Genomic DNA, 14,995 nt, shown 5'->3' on the forward strand with positions numbered 1-14,995 from the left:
GTGCTGTATGTATTTCAAATTACGAATACATGTATTATCATGATGATTCAGATTATGCAGCGGAAATATGGAACATGTAGAAATTATGAGTTAATTCAGTTCATACATAATTTGTAACAAGTGAGAACATGTTTCTTTGGTTTTAAAGGCATCAATTAATGTGTGTTAGAGGAATTCATTTTCGCAAATTTTATATGAAGTGCTTCTAGTTTTATTTTGAAATTGAGCGTTTCGTTGACATACTATTAAAGAATATATAGGTGTCTTTTTTATTTTGATTTGAGAAAAACACGTAGGAGATCGATGCAAAACAATGACGGGTATCTGCTTATGGCAGCTGTTCTTCGCTGACGTCACTTCCTGTTCAAGTGCCGGGCTCAAATGGTTTCTCGCCTATTGTTGTTTTCTGTTATAATATTACCTGTTAGCGTCAGCCTTAGCTGTGGCCATATAGTAAACATATAAAGATAAATGGAATTTATTCTTCACTGATTGAACGAGAAAGATCTGAAGCAATACTGAATAATTCTGGATTTTTTTATTTAGAAGATTTAAAATTCAGAATGTTGGCATTAACATACGTATTTTAAAGAATACTAATTTAATTATTTCCTAAGTTGAGTTGTTAAGAAACGGAGAGAAATTAAAATGTTTTGTGTAAGTTTCAGTAATTCGTTCTGTATTCACTTACAAATACATATATTTTTTCTATAGTTGTTTTTATAATTGTAAAGTACATTTGGCTTGGATGCCATTATAATTGCTAGACAGATGAGTTGCCAATCTTGGCTGACAATCTATATAATGTGTTTTCCTTAGAAAAAAATGGAATTAAAATCAGTATTTTAAAGAATATTAATTTAATATCATTAAATATTGGCTTATAATTGCTAGACAAATGAGTTGCCTGTCTTGAATGACAAGCCATTATAATATGTTTTTCTTTAGAAAAAGCTGGGAATTGTGGAGTGTTTAGTTCTGAAAAAATGTGATGGCATCTGATCATTTCTAATGATATTGTAAGTATGTATTATTGAAAGATTGTTGTACATAATTATGATACGCTTAGTGTTACCGCACAATAGAATGATCGCATTATTAAGGAAAATAATCTGAAGATCATATGAGTGGCACCACTGATTAACGGCGGAAACGCCAAAGATGAATATGAAATACTTAGATGATATGAAGTAAATTCTCAATGATTAAGAAGGGGGATCGAGCTTCAACCTCACTTTTTGACACATTGTCAATGTTGCAGAAAGTGTTTTTGAATGAGTGGAAGAAGGCGGACCTTTAAACACGCGCGGAGGTTTTGAAATTCTAAATGGTTAAGCTTAGCACGAAATGATTGCTTATCAGAAGTTGCGTAGGCTGTATTCTCATCATAGTATACGGTGGCTTTACCAGTTACAGTTTTAGTTAATATGTAAATATTGTAATAAAGTTATTCAATTCGGCATTGATGATTCATGGCGGAATCGCCATAGATAAATCATATTTATATGTAAATATTGTTATGAAGTTATTAAAAGCGGCATTGCTGATTCATAGCGGATTCGCCTGAGATGAATTTTAAAAGTATACGGTGACATCACCAGTACTAGTTTAAATGTAAAGTTGTCGTTTTATTGATTCATACGAATGTAATAATTCTACGCCATAACCCATAAATGTTTACCGCATTGGTTTATGTGAATACTTTATGAGTGATGTTTTTGTAGAAATATTTTTGTGTATACTCCTAGTTTTGCAAACGTACAAGGAAGACACTTTACCAGAAGGATTGGCGGACAAAGTGGATCTTCTCCCGGACGTACTACAGAAATTGATGGCCACAAATATTATTCATCAATACGGAAGTAGTTCTTTCCGTTAGAAAGTTAGATTTAACTTGCATTTTAGAGAGAAAGGATATTTTTCCGCCTGAAGGTTTTACTTTTGCAATATATTTATTTTCATGAATACGAAGTGCTAAAAGGGCAAGTGTTTAGTGACTTTGCTGGTTTCATCTTTCCTGGCTTTAGTAGAGATCTTTTGATTGTTATGTTATTGATACAAAGTTATAAAACGAAAGCAATGTTTACATATATAGAGACACTACAACCCGATATCGGCGATGAGTGCGTTTAGTCCCACGAGGGTGAAATGAAAATGACGAATGTGAAAATTGAGAATGAAAATTGAGAATGAAAATTGAGAATGAAAATTGAGAATGAGAATGAAAATTGAAAATTGAAAATCATCAGAGAAAATGAAAATTGAAAATGAAAATTGAAAATCATCAGAGAAAAAATGAGCGTCTTGGTATCAGATACAAAAACAAAGTAATTTATTTCAAGTTTTTATTTTTTATTTTGTGAAACAAGATAATTGTCACAATCAATCGAAAACTTTCTTCAACCACGTCAGGGTTAGCCGGCCAAGATTGCAAGATTTTCAAATCGGTGGAAGAAACATGACAAACAATAGTTTCTCATTCGCACTTTTGGTGGCGTTTCATCAGCCTTACAATCATTACAGTACCACACATATCGAAAACAGTTTTGGCAGTAGCCAGCTGGAGGGAAAATGTTCAAAAGATCATGTCGTTGACAAGGTTCTAACGTAAAGACTCCAGCACAACACAATTGGCATTCCCAACAGAATGTTTTGAAATAATCATTGTACTGTAGTCCAGCAAACCCAACGATGTCAGTATATCGTTTTGCCATAGTTAGTGAAAAGTACAGTCACTACTGTATGTTTAAATAGTTTGAAGTACTCTAAAAAGCGTATACATTATTTCTCGAACTTGCATTCAACAACTTTGCAAACCAATGTTAGAAATTTGAGCTAACTAGCGTATTGCGGCTGTCTACAGCATAACTGTGTGAATCAGAACTGGTAGTGTTTGAGTGATTAGCACAGTTCACCTTACCGGAAAATGAAATAATCAGAAAGCAAAAATACAAATAATTGTTTACGATTTATTCATAAATTTGATATTTTCCAATAACAACAGTTCTGCAAAAATAGCATTTACTAGTTTTGATTGAACATTCATGACAAGTCAAATGGCCACAAGGCGTAAACACAATACACTTTTTGTCCGTAACACAAATTTGACAAATGTTTTTTTCATCGTTTTGTAGTTGCAACTCTTGTCGCGTTTCTTGTTTCATGCTGAGGTGATGCCAAATTACGAAATATCTTGGATACTAATCGCATGTCAGCCAAAATGCAAAATATATTAGTACGGGTGGGGTTCGAACCCACGCGGACATAGTCCATTGGAACTTAAGTCCAACGCCTTAACCACTCGGCCACCGTACTTGGTACAAATGAGATGAGAAGTGAAGATTATAAGAGCTTGAAATTATAATGCAAAGGCCATACGATCTGCCAAATTGCTCATGGATTCCTTACAAAACTTTGCAGTTACTCTTAGTCGAATGGACAATTGCCTTAAATGCAAAAGTATTAGTACGGGTGGGGTTCGAACCCACGCGGACAATGTCCATTGGAACTTGAGTCCAACGCCTTAACCACTCGGCCACCGTACTTGGTGCAAATGAGCTGAGAAGTGAAGATTATAAGAGCTTGAAATTATAATGTAAAGGAAACATGAGTTTTTTCTTATGTTTGAAGATTTTGAAAAATATGAGATGAAATTTAAAAAATTGCTTTCACGTGAAAGTGAAGTGAGCTTTGCAGTTTGAAGCATTTCAAAAGACGAAAGTCTTCATGATGCTTAAATTTTGTTTCACTCAATCGTTGCATAACTATTGAAAATTTCTCATATACAACTAATGCTTCTAATTTCAGTTTATGTTTTATTCAAAATGTAAGCAGATAACAAAGTACAAACATGCATAGTATTCATAACATTGCAAACATATCAATATACATAATTATACACAATTGTTTTCATGAAATCAAACACAAGCAAATGTTTACAATTGTTATAATGTCAAACATTCAATGTGAAAAGTATTTTTGTTATGCAATGTGGTCACTCCCTGTTTTTCATCCAGACTTGTGACTGGCATTGGTCAGGTTACCCACGGCATCAGCGAGGTCGGAAAATGGTAACTCTGAGCCAGAAACCTATTTTCCTAGTGTCATACACTACGCAAAATCAGCACCCATTAGAGGCCTTCCAGGCGACCTTCTACAATTTGTTACACCTATAATGTAGAGTGCTGGACTACTCGGGTGTAACAAACGGGGTATTGCTGACTCGTTGTAGGTACAACGCCGAACAAGTGATGTCTGATACAAGAAGGCCTGTACTGGGGCAAGAATCGAGTGCCTCAGCCGCATTGTCCGATCAAAGAAGGGATTTCTGCGATCAACTTCAAGTACCTCAACCACAAGCTAGGCTCGAAAACTCGTAGACTTATTTCTCTTTTGATCTAAGAGAAGGCTACAGAGTTCACTTTCAAACACACCTCTTAAGCACATAGAGGCATATTTGCTCGCTTTACTTGCAGGCAGGAAATGCTAACTTTAATCTCAGAAAGCATTTCCTTTTATGTATCGCAACTTCTGAGCAAAGAAGCGATTGAAGTTTGAATTTTGAATTTTGAAAAAAACTGAGGCAACGCTAAAGGCAGTTACTCGACAAGGCACACTTAGGAATAAGCATCCGATTGCTTGTGTTTTCCTCTCTCTTTGTAAAGACTGTGTGGAGTGTCGGACCACAGCGATACATCGAGGTTGCCACTCCCTATTTTTCATTGCCTGTAGCGCGACATGATGACCATGAGCGGTTCCTAGTATTGGTACTGTACATCACCTTACACCAATACTAAGCTGGTCTAACGACACCTCCATACTCATGGTAGCCTCTCAAATTTTACTTTTGCCAAAATGTTTTTGCGAAGTTGACAAAATCATTGCATTGCATCCAAGACCGTAGCATATTGAGCAATGAGAAACAAATCTCGTCGAAGCTATACTTCTATGCTCATGCTACCAGACGCAAATAACAAATCACTTGCCAAATTCGCTTTTTGTATATGATCTAATGGCTATCACAGAGAATGATCGTATTCGTCAGGCGATGTCAAAGTGATCGACAACATGAGCTGGCCAGACTCAAGAGCGAAAAACTATGAGGTATCGCGACATACGGTTCTCATGTTCAAACCAGAAGGTCAAAAAACCTCTCAGATATTTTCTCTGTATCTCTGATGCACCAAGTTCATAGTGCGAGGAGAAATCTGAGAAGTTCAAACCCACTTTGGGCTCCCAGCAGACTAACAGCACTTCTGAGTTAAGAGCTTGCTACTGGAATGACGAATATTGAAAAATGTGGAGCTTATATACCCGATGGCCAAAATTAATGCGCATCGCATTATAATTGTGCATAAATGGTTAGGACTATTTTTTTTACCGTTTTTATTTATACGCTCATATGAAATAGTTCCAGAATTATCACTTGATTCCGCATTATTATTGTACAAATGGCTCGAGATTTTGAAATCTGTGAATGAAGTAGTTTTTCTATGAAGATTATGTGAAATTAGTTTCAGCAAAATATCATTTTTTTTCAAGTTTCATGGACTTGGTGGAATTTGTGCATATGGCTTATGATTGTGAGATCTGTGAGATTTGCTGCAAATGTAGATTTGTTGAATTTGATCATTATGAAGATTTTATTTTTTCATGAAATCTTGTGTGAACGCCAGTTTCAGTAAGATATCAATTTTTCATGTTTCATGGACTTGGTGTTTTTTGTGCATATAGCTTATGATTGTGAGATCTGAGAGATTTGCTGCAAATGTAGATTTGTTGAATTTGATCATTATGAAGATTTTATTTTTTTCATGAAATCTTGTGTGAACGCCAGTTTCAGTAAGATACCAATTTTTCATGTTTCATGAACTTGGTGTTTTTTGTGCATATAGCTTATGATTGTGAGATCTGTGAGATTTGCTGCAAATGTTGATTTGTTGAATTTGAACATTATGAAGATTTTATTTTTTTTCATGAAATCTTGTGTGAACGCCAGTTCAGTAAAATATCAATTTTTCATGTTTCATCGACTTAGCTGCATTTTTTTGTGCATATGGCTTATGATTGTGAGATCTGTAATTTTTTGAGAGATTTGCATGAGCCTTTAATTTTTCAACATTATGAAGATTTGATTTTTTTCATGAAATCTTGTGTGAACGCCAGTCTCAGAAAGATATCAATTTTTCATGTTTCATCGACTTAGCTGCATTTTTTGTGCATATGGCTTATGATTGTGAGATTTGTAATTTTTTGAGAGATTTGCATGAGCCTATAATTTTTTCAACATTATGAAGATTTGATTTTTTTCATGAAATCTTGTGTGAACGCCAGTTTCACTAAGATACCAATTTTTCATGTTTCATGGACTTGATGCTGCATTTTTGTGCATATGGCTTATGATTGTGAGATTTGTAATTTTTTGAGAGATTTGCATGAGCCTATAATTTTTTCAACATTATGAAGATTTGATTTTTTACATGAAAAATCTTGTGTGAACGCCAGCCTCCGAAAGATATCAATTTTTCATGTATCATGGACTTGATGCTGCATTTTTGTGCATATGGCTTATGATTGTGAGATCTGTAATTTTTTGAGAGATATGCATGTGCCTATAATTTTTTGAAAGATTTGCATGAGCCTATAATTTTTTGAATAAATGAAGCCTATAATTTTCAACACTATGAAGATTTGATTTTTTTCATGAAATCTTGTGTGAACGCCAGCCTCAGAAAGATATCAATTTTTCATGTTTCATCGACTTAGCTGCATTTTTTTGTGCATATGGCTTATGATTGTGAGATTTGTAATTTTTTGAGAGATTTGCATGAGCCTATAATTTTTTGAATAAATGAAACCTATAATTTTCAACACTATGAAGATTTGATTTTTTTTTCATGAGATCTTGTGTGAACGCCAGTTTCAGTAAGATATCAATTTTTTCAAGTTTCATGGACTTGGTGTTTTTTGTGCATATAGCTTAAGGAGTTGCATGAGCCTATAATTTTTTTATGAAATCTTGAGATACCTCGTTAATTTCTAGATTATGAACATTATGAAGATTTGATTTTTTTTCATGAAGTATTGTGTGAAATAAAGCCTATAGTTCGTTTTTTGAAATCTTGAGAACTCTCGTCTACTTCTAGATTTTCACAATTTTTCACAATTTTCGATGCATATTTTTTGTTGAGAGCATGAAATTATAATTCAGAGTTGCATTATTTTTGTACATATGGCTTATGATCGTGAGATCTCAATTGTTTGAAAATAAAAAAGAAGCTTTTTCATACAATCTCATGTTTGATTTTTTAAATTTCAACACAGCAGAATTTGTGAATTTGCTGTTCATGTTTTGCATTATTTTTGTACATCTGAGTATTTTTTTGAAAAATGAAAAATGCTGCTGACAAAATGTTGAATGTTTGTGTGATATGTGTATTTCGAGCCATTTTTTGAAGTATAACGCCAGTGGCTGTTATCTTCAAACATTAAAAGGGAAACCTAATTTTCATCGTAACCCTATTATGTGGTCCTAACCTAGTTTTATTTGTTCACAAATTTGAAAATAAAGGCAACGCCAAAGGCAGTTACTCGACAAGGCACACTTAGGAAGAAGCATCCGATTGCCTATATTTCCCCTCTCATTGTAAAGACTGTGTGGACTGTCGGACCACGGCGATACAAAGAGGTTGCCACTCCCTATTTTTCATTGCCTGTAGCGTGACATGGTGAACATGAGCGGTTCCTAGTATTGGCACTGTACACCACCTTACACCAATACTAAGCTGGTCTAACGACACCTCCATACTCATGCTAGCCTTTAAATTACTTTTGCCAAATCATTTTGCTGAACGAAAACATTGCCACATATCAATGTTCGGTCGTTCAAGAGGAATGTTTGTGATGAATGAAGTTTTGCACTTCGAAACCAAACTAAGAATGCAATGAGCCTAGTACATTTCACTTGTATTTCACAACGCATCTACATTCTAACATTTTTTTTAAAAATTGCTTGATCTTGCAATATTGATTTCAATTTTCATTCAAGCTGAACTTTAGACATTGACAAAACAACAGGCTTGCATCTTAAACCGCCGCATAAAGGACGGTGAGAAACGAATCTCGTCGACCCATGCTGGCACGAGCAAACAAATCATTTTGTCAACAGCATTTCACAAAAATGAAACATTTTGAAATGCAGTGCAAATTTTGCTCTTGTACACACTATCAAAATGTTTACCATTTTACCAAGTTATGTTCCAACCAATATCGTAATCAATATGACAAGACCAAAGCTTAATAAATTTATGAATTACAAGCAGCATTACTGCTAAAATTTTGTTCAATCACAAATGTTCCTCGGTTTCAGCCGTGACCAAGTCTGGCTGTTTCTCATAAAAAAATATAGTGAAAAACCGTTTGACTGTGGTTTCATTGAAAAAAATCGACAGACCAAAATGTAACCAATTTTATGAAAAAATGTGTTATCTTTCGTGAACAATACTTTGGATGGCCAAAAAAAATAACAACAGTACTCACAATAGCAAACAAGACCCGCGTTACTGGGGTAAGCAAGACAGCACAAACATTAAAAGCAAACAGATAAATCAGTATTTCTCCATTTGATTTTTATTTTTTGAAATGATTTACTGTATGATAAATTTTCAATGTTCATGTAAAACACGAAATACAAGTGTTGGAGAATTACTGATAAACAAAAAGCAACGGTACAAAGCACATATAATACAAACAATATTTTAAAACGAACAAGTGTGGATAGGTATCTTTTTTTCAAATAAACAATGACATTTCAAATAGATCGACGAATTCTGTCTGCTGTCTTCTGTCGGATCCCCTGTGTATGGCATCTCATCTGAAAAAAAGAAATGAAACGTGTAAAAGACGAAACATTCTTACATACAATAGCACATTAATGTTTACTCTGGTAAATTTTGGTTTCATTTATAACATTGGATTTTTACAGAAATGATAAATGCTTAATTTCAAAACATATTAACCATTCTCTCAGTTTTGATTTACAAATGACAGAGCAGTACACTAACAACGTGCTTAAAATTATGATTTTTTTGACAACTTTTCAATTTTTTCAAAATTTTTGACTTTGGATTTTCACCATAGCGCATTCGTTTTTTAGCTATATACTTACCAAAGCGCATTTGCGTTTAAGCGATGTAGTTTTTTCACGCTGAGTACCCCCCTTATGAAACTTTTTTTTACATTGAATTTAGAACGATTTATTTGAATCTCAAAATTAAGCACACAAAGTGACGATGTACAAATATTTTGGGATGACGAGATTTTGGCTCGCTCGCCCGACCAAACTAAAAGACTTATAGATATACTTTAAGTCTTTCAGTTGGGCTGGGCGAGGTAACCAAAAAGCTCGTCACCCTAAATTATTTGTACATCGTCACCTGGTTTGCTTAAATTTGTGAGTCGATTTGTCATAAAAAGAGTAAAATGTATGATAAGATGCTTAGCATCTTCAAATAATTTGACATTCATCTTTTGGTTTGACAAATAATAAAGTGAAATGTATGATAAACTGCTTAGCATCTGTAAATAATTTGACGTTCATCTTTTGGTTTGACAAATAATAGAGTGAAATGTTTGATAAATGCTCAGTGTCATGAATCGATTTGACACTTAGCATTTGGTTTGACAACTGAAAGAATTATTTATTTGCGATTGTGTACTAGAAGAATTTGCATTGTATGACTATTTCTAAATGTCATGAACAAATAATGTCATATGGTTTGACAAAAAAGTAGATTGAAATACCATTCATTTGTGATGTTTTACACTTGTGAAATGCAGATCGAATGCATTATTTTTGTGCATATTTAATATGTAACGCATACTTAATATCATTACAAAACTTGAAAACTACAGCAATTTATGATCTGTACAATGGAGAGACTTAATCGCAAAATTAAGAGAATTGCCATTCTTGAGGCTAGACTTGCTGTACTCAAAACAGAGTTACAGTCAGAACTGGAGCAGCTGAACAACTCCAATGACATGACAATGAACTATGGTTCAAAAACATTATCACCTGTACAAACTGAGGTTGAAGACTGGGGTGACTGCGTAAGGACTTCAGAAATCATCAGCGAGGAGGACTGGGAATCTGAAGCAAACAGGCAGCCCTTCACTCTTGGTGGGACATTCTGCAAAACGAGAAAATCTACAAACTGGGAAAACAGATGCCCTGTTTGTTTCTCAAAAAACTGTGGACATAAAGTGAACAGATGTTTGTTCAGAGAAGCCGCAACTCAGTGATTTAATATTCTACATTATTGTTGTATGTACCATATAATACTGGATGAACAAGTTCAAAAACTGTTTATCATATACTACTGGATAAACAAGTTAAAAAATAAATAAGCACTTTGTATTTTACCTCGTGTTGTTTTTACTTCAATGTCCCGAAACCATTTAAACGAACAACCTCCACTGAGGTCAGACCAGCCATACAGAGCTGAAAAAACAAAACATTTCTGTTGAAAAATGAAAACATCAATGAGTAAAATAAGAACAATACTTGTTCAATTTGTTTGCCACCAAAAACATGAATCTTAAATGATCTTGTTTTCCCTGCCAGATGATATACAATAAAACTTAACAATATAAGCTTTAACTCACTAATTTTCATTTACTAAATATGAACACTGGCTAATTAACTTCTATTAAGTCTTTGACCACCAAAGAATATTTGCAGTGAGTTGTAAATGCTTAGTCTCAAAACATATTAACCATTCTCTCAGTTTTGATTTACAAATGACAGAGCAGTACACTAACAACGTGCTTAAAATTATGATTTTTTTGACAACTTTTCATTTTTTTCAAAATTTTTGACTTTGGATTTTCACCATAGCGCATTCGTTTTTTAGCTATATACCTACCAAAGCGCATTTGCGTTTAAGCGATGTAGTTTTTTCACGCTGAGTACCCCCCTTATGAAACTTTTTTTTACATTGAATTTAGAACGATTTATTTGAATCTCAAAATTAAGCACACAAAGTGACGATGTACAAATATTTTGGGATGACGAGATTTTGGCTCGCTCGCCCGACCAAACTAAAAGACTTATAGATATACTTTAAGTCTTTCAGTTGGGCTGGGCGAGGTAACCAAAAAGCTCGTCACCCTAAATTATTTGTACATCGTCACCTGGTTTGCTTAAATTTGTGAGTCGATTTGTCATAAAAAGAGTAAAATGTATGATAAGATGCTTAGCATCTTCAAATAATTTGACATTCATCTTTTGGTTTGACAAATAATAAAGTGAAATGTATGATAAACTGCTAAGCATGTGTAAATAATTTGACATTCATCTTTCGGTTTGACAAATAATATAGTGAAATGTATGACACATGCTAAATATCATGAATGGATTTGACACTTAGCATTTGGTTTGACAACTGAAAGAGTGAAATGTATGACAAATGCTAAATGTCATGAATCTGACACATAGCTGTAATTTTGCTACCATAATGTGAAATAAGTACAAAGAGCAAAATCAAATCATGTTGGTTCAGTGTTTCATTATATTAAAGTACCAAGATGAGTTAACTTTACTGTTCATTGCAACTTTGAGATTTGTTTCTGATGAAATTTGGTGAAATTACTTACTTGTTATTGACAGAGCAGAACACACTGCATATTGGGTGAGCTTCAGGTTATATAGGCTAGGTTACTCCTCACAACTCTGAAACAAAACATTTTATTAACAAAACTGCACATATTGCTTGTTAGTTTTTTACTTTTTTCATTCCATTAAAAGCATGGCTAAGTGCACATTTCATCCACATCAACAATGTTGAAATAATCCTGAAAACAAAATACTTCCTACATACAAACAGAAACAGAAAAACTGTTCACATGCAGAAGGTATTATGTTCCCAACATTTCTTATCATTCACAACAGGAACAAAATTATGCATTTATGGCATTGGTAGATATCAAACACAAACTGAAAATTTATCTCAGTTCAATGTAATAAATCAAACACAGTGTCTGTTATTAGATAAATTATCAGTTTATAAAAATTATTCCAAGCATATTTCCAAACAGACTAAGCACTGAGATTATGATATGACAGTTCAATTCATGGAATTAATTTTCAGCGATTTTACTTACTTGTAAATGTACTTTCTTGGGTACTGCCTTCAACCATTTTGATCACCAGCTTTCTGACACACAGGACGACTGCATCTGAACTACCGTCTCTGGTTTAAAAAAAATAATTTTCAACATATTTTTCAAACAAAGAAATAGAAGAAGATATTTATCAATCTCGCATGATTTGTCATTTCTTATTTCTGTCAGTTTGGTCCCTAAACAAAGTTAAAATCATTCAAAATATGACATAAACAAGACAAGAGATATGAATTAACACCGCTTACTATGTTTTTCAACATATCTAGCCGAGAATTAAAGTTTCTAAAATCGGCTTCGAGAATGTTCGAAACATTCTAAAACGAGCTGGGAGCAATTTCTTTTGACATAAGTTTTTACGTAATTCAATGCACACATCGACAAAACTTGTTGGTAATATGATACATCATATATTTAGACACAATTTCTCATAAAACTTTTAAACATTCATGTCATACTTACCGCAGGAAAGCTGGAAATACGACCTTCACAATTTATTTTTCAAGATGGCCGACCAGCGCACAGCGAGAACTCTGCAATATGACGTCATACATATCACGTCATATCATTCCATGAATTGCATTATTTATTTATTTTTTAAACTTTTACGAAAATAAAGAAAATACACTCATTAAAAATAATTTAAAATTATCTTAATCATGTATTATGTATCGTTTTATGAAATTAAACAATAGGAAAAAAAAAGTTTGTTCATTTTCAGAAAAACGAAATCGAAAGTAGAAATATTTTCTGAAATTGGAAATGTTTAAAACCTCGTAAAATCATTTATATCTCTTGTATATGCATAAACCCGGCTTGATTCAATCGCGAACACATTATAGAAACTATAACTACCAAGGTCGTACCTTCAAACACAGAAAATATCCCAAATTTTACACACAAAGAGTATTGTTTACATGGTTCAACCGTATCCAAGTGAATACGACAGACAACACTTTCCCTTATAATAATCAGCTCAGTATAGCTTGTACCGAAAATCGTAACATTATTCTGTGATTGTTTTACTTTATTTCATGTTTTATTTTGCTTAAGTATCGTACTTTGCAGCATTTTACGATACATTCTGTGTATCTTTGAGGAGTTATGCATAGCGATTTGCACATATATATATGACTATATGACCATTACTCGTTTGATAACAATGAGCAAGCATAGTTGTTCTTGAAGCTTAAGTGATTCCAACTAGATTACTATAGATAAACACAATAAAACACGAACAGTTCATACATTTTATTTTGTTACTAATCATTGTCTGTTCATCACTCAATTTATTGTTAACACTGTTTTGGCACAAATTGCCTCCCACGCCTGGCGAAGAACTGGCGAAGTGCTTCGTGATTCTCATTTCTCTCTAAGTCTCTGCTACTGAGCTTTTCAACAACTTTGTAAGTTTTGTCAACACTCGACGAGTCTTCTTGCACCAAACACACCAAACAGGGGTACAGTTCAGGGCACTGATGGCTTGGGGCTCTCTGTTCTGCTTTCTGTTCAGCCTCTCCGTTTTTGAAACAAATCAAACACGGATATAGTTTCGGACACGTGTGGATTTCAATTGCCATATTGATGTTTGCATTCAATTGCACACTGTCCATGTTTTTCTGTTTTGCATCAGACCTTCTGAGCAACTTCTTCAAACACGTTTTGATTTTCTTGATTCCCATAATTTGTATATATACTAGATCAGTAGGTTTTGACAAGTATGACATGAGAAGAAAAGATAAGTTTATATATGAACTATATTCGTTCCACTCATTGCATTATTTTAAGCCATGGACCATGCATTTACCTAATCGTGTCTTAAGGGCGGCTATATCAAATGTCTTTTCAAGCATGGCTAAGTATGACCATATACTGAAAGCTATTTACTGTAATCAAAAAATGTTTCGTGAACATATGCAATATTTTTGAAATTAAATGAAACAACACATGATCTGCTTATTATCATTGTATTTCGATGTTAAAATTCCATATACATTTTGAAACAACAAGATTCTGGCATCGCGTGCTAAAGCAATGGCAATACAAAAAACATCGAACGGATTTATTTGACTCGTTCTGTTTGATTCTGATGTAATAGGTACACGGGTAGCCGACTGGGTTTTTGTGTTCCGAGATAGCGCAAAATTTCAATCCTGATACCCAGTTGTAAACATCTCTTGTTCCACTTGTCTGAATAGGAGTTGTTTGCAAATGTTTCAGGTGGCGAGTGTTCCGTTTTCTCGTTAATCTTCCTTCAGAGAAAATATCAATAGCTTTTATTAGTTTTTCCTTGTGTCGTTCGGTGAACTGAAATTGATTTACTTGAATGCTTGGTTCAATTTCGTCAATTTTTACTTCCTCGTCTACGTTCTCAATGTCTTCAAAATTATCACTATCATAACAGTATCCGTCACAAACGCAGCAATTTCTCATATAACAAGCTGCCCCGTCTGGGTTGTCAATCTTGCATGGATTCGATTTCGCTCGATTTTTGTTCTTCAGCATCTCGCAAATAATCTTCTGCCATCTCCATCATTTTTTCATATTCATTGATATCATTCCATGGGTTGCTGAGAAGAAGATTCGCTTTTTTGCTCGTTTTCACTGTGTATTCTCACAAGGCGTTGTTTGCTGTGTCGATGCTTGACTGGACATAATTGTTTGAGAATGTGTATGACAAGTAACAAATTTTCAAGCCCTTATAATAGAATAAAAATAATTCACTAGTAAATCGCATTCCATGATATAAATCGAAAATAAAACTGACATTGAACTCGCTCACAATAGAAATATGACGGACATAAGCAACCTTAAT

General features: G+C 33.8%; 1 long non-coding RNA gene and 2 other non-coding genes across 3 annotated transcripts; all 3 read right to left on the minus strand.

The window, feature by feature from the left end:
* Nucleotides 1–3,233: 3,233 nt before the first annotated feature.
* On the minus strand, nt 3,234–3,315 carry Trnal-uaa (transfer RNA leucine (anticodon UAA)). Its single transcript has one exon. It is a non-coding gene; the product is annotated as a tRNA-Leu (tRNA).
* Nucleotides 3,316–3,463: 148 nt separating this feature from the next.
* On the minus strand, nt 3,464–3,545 carry Trnal-caa (transfer RNA leucine (anticodon CAA)). The gene has a single exon. It is a non-coding gene; the product is annotated as a tRNA-Leu (tRNA).
* Nucleotides 3,546–8,772: 5,227 nt separating this feature from the next.
* LOC128246859 (uncharacterized) lies at nt 8,773–13,431 on the minus strand. Its single transcript, XR_008263384.1, has 7 exons — nt 13,047–13,431; nt 12,643–12,713; nt 12,163–12,251; nt 11,656–11,731; nt 10,424–10,501; nt 10,076–10,190; nt 8,773–8,872 (listed from the first exon to the last, which is right to left on the minus strand). It is a non-coding gene; the product is annotated as an uncharacterized LOC128246859 (long non-coding RNA).
* Between the last annotated feature and the right edge of the window lie 1,564 nt (nt 13,432–14,995).

The sequence above is a fragment of the Mya arenaria genome, chromosome 9, assembly GCF_026914265.1.
Source record: "Mya arenaria isolate MELC-2E11 chromosome 9, ASM2691426v1".
In the NCBI taxonomy this organism is placed as follows: domain Eukaryota; kingdom Metazoa; phylum Mollusca; class Bivalvia; order Myida; family Myidae; genus Mya; species Mya arenaria.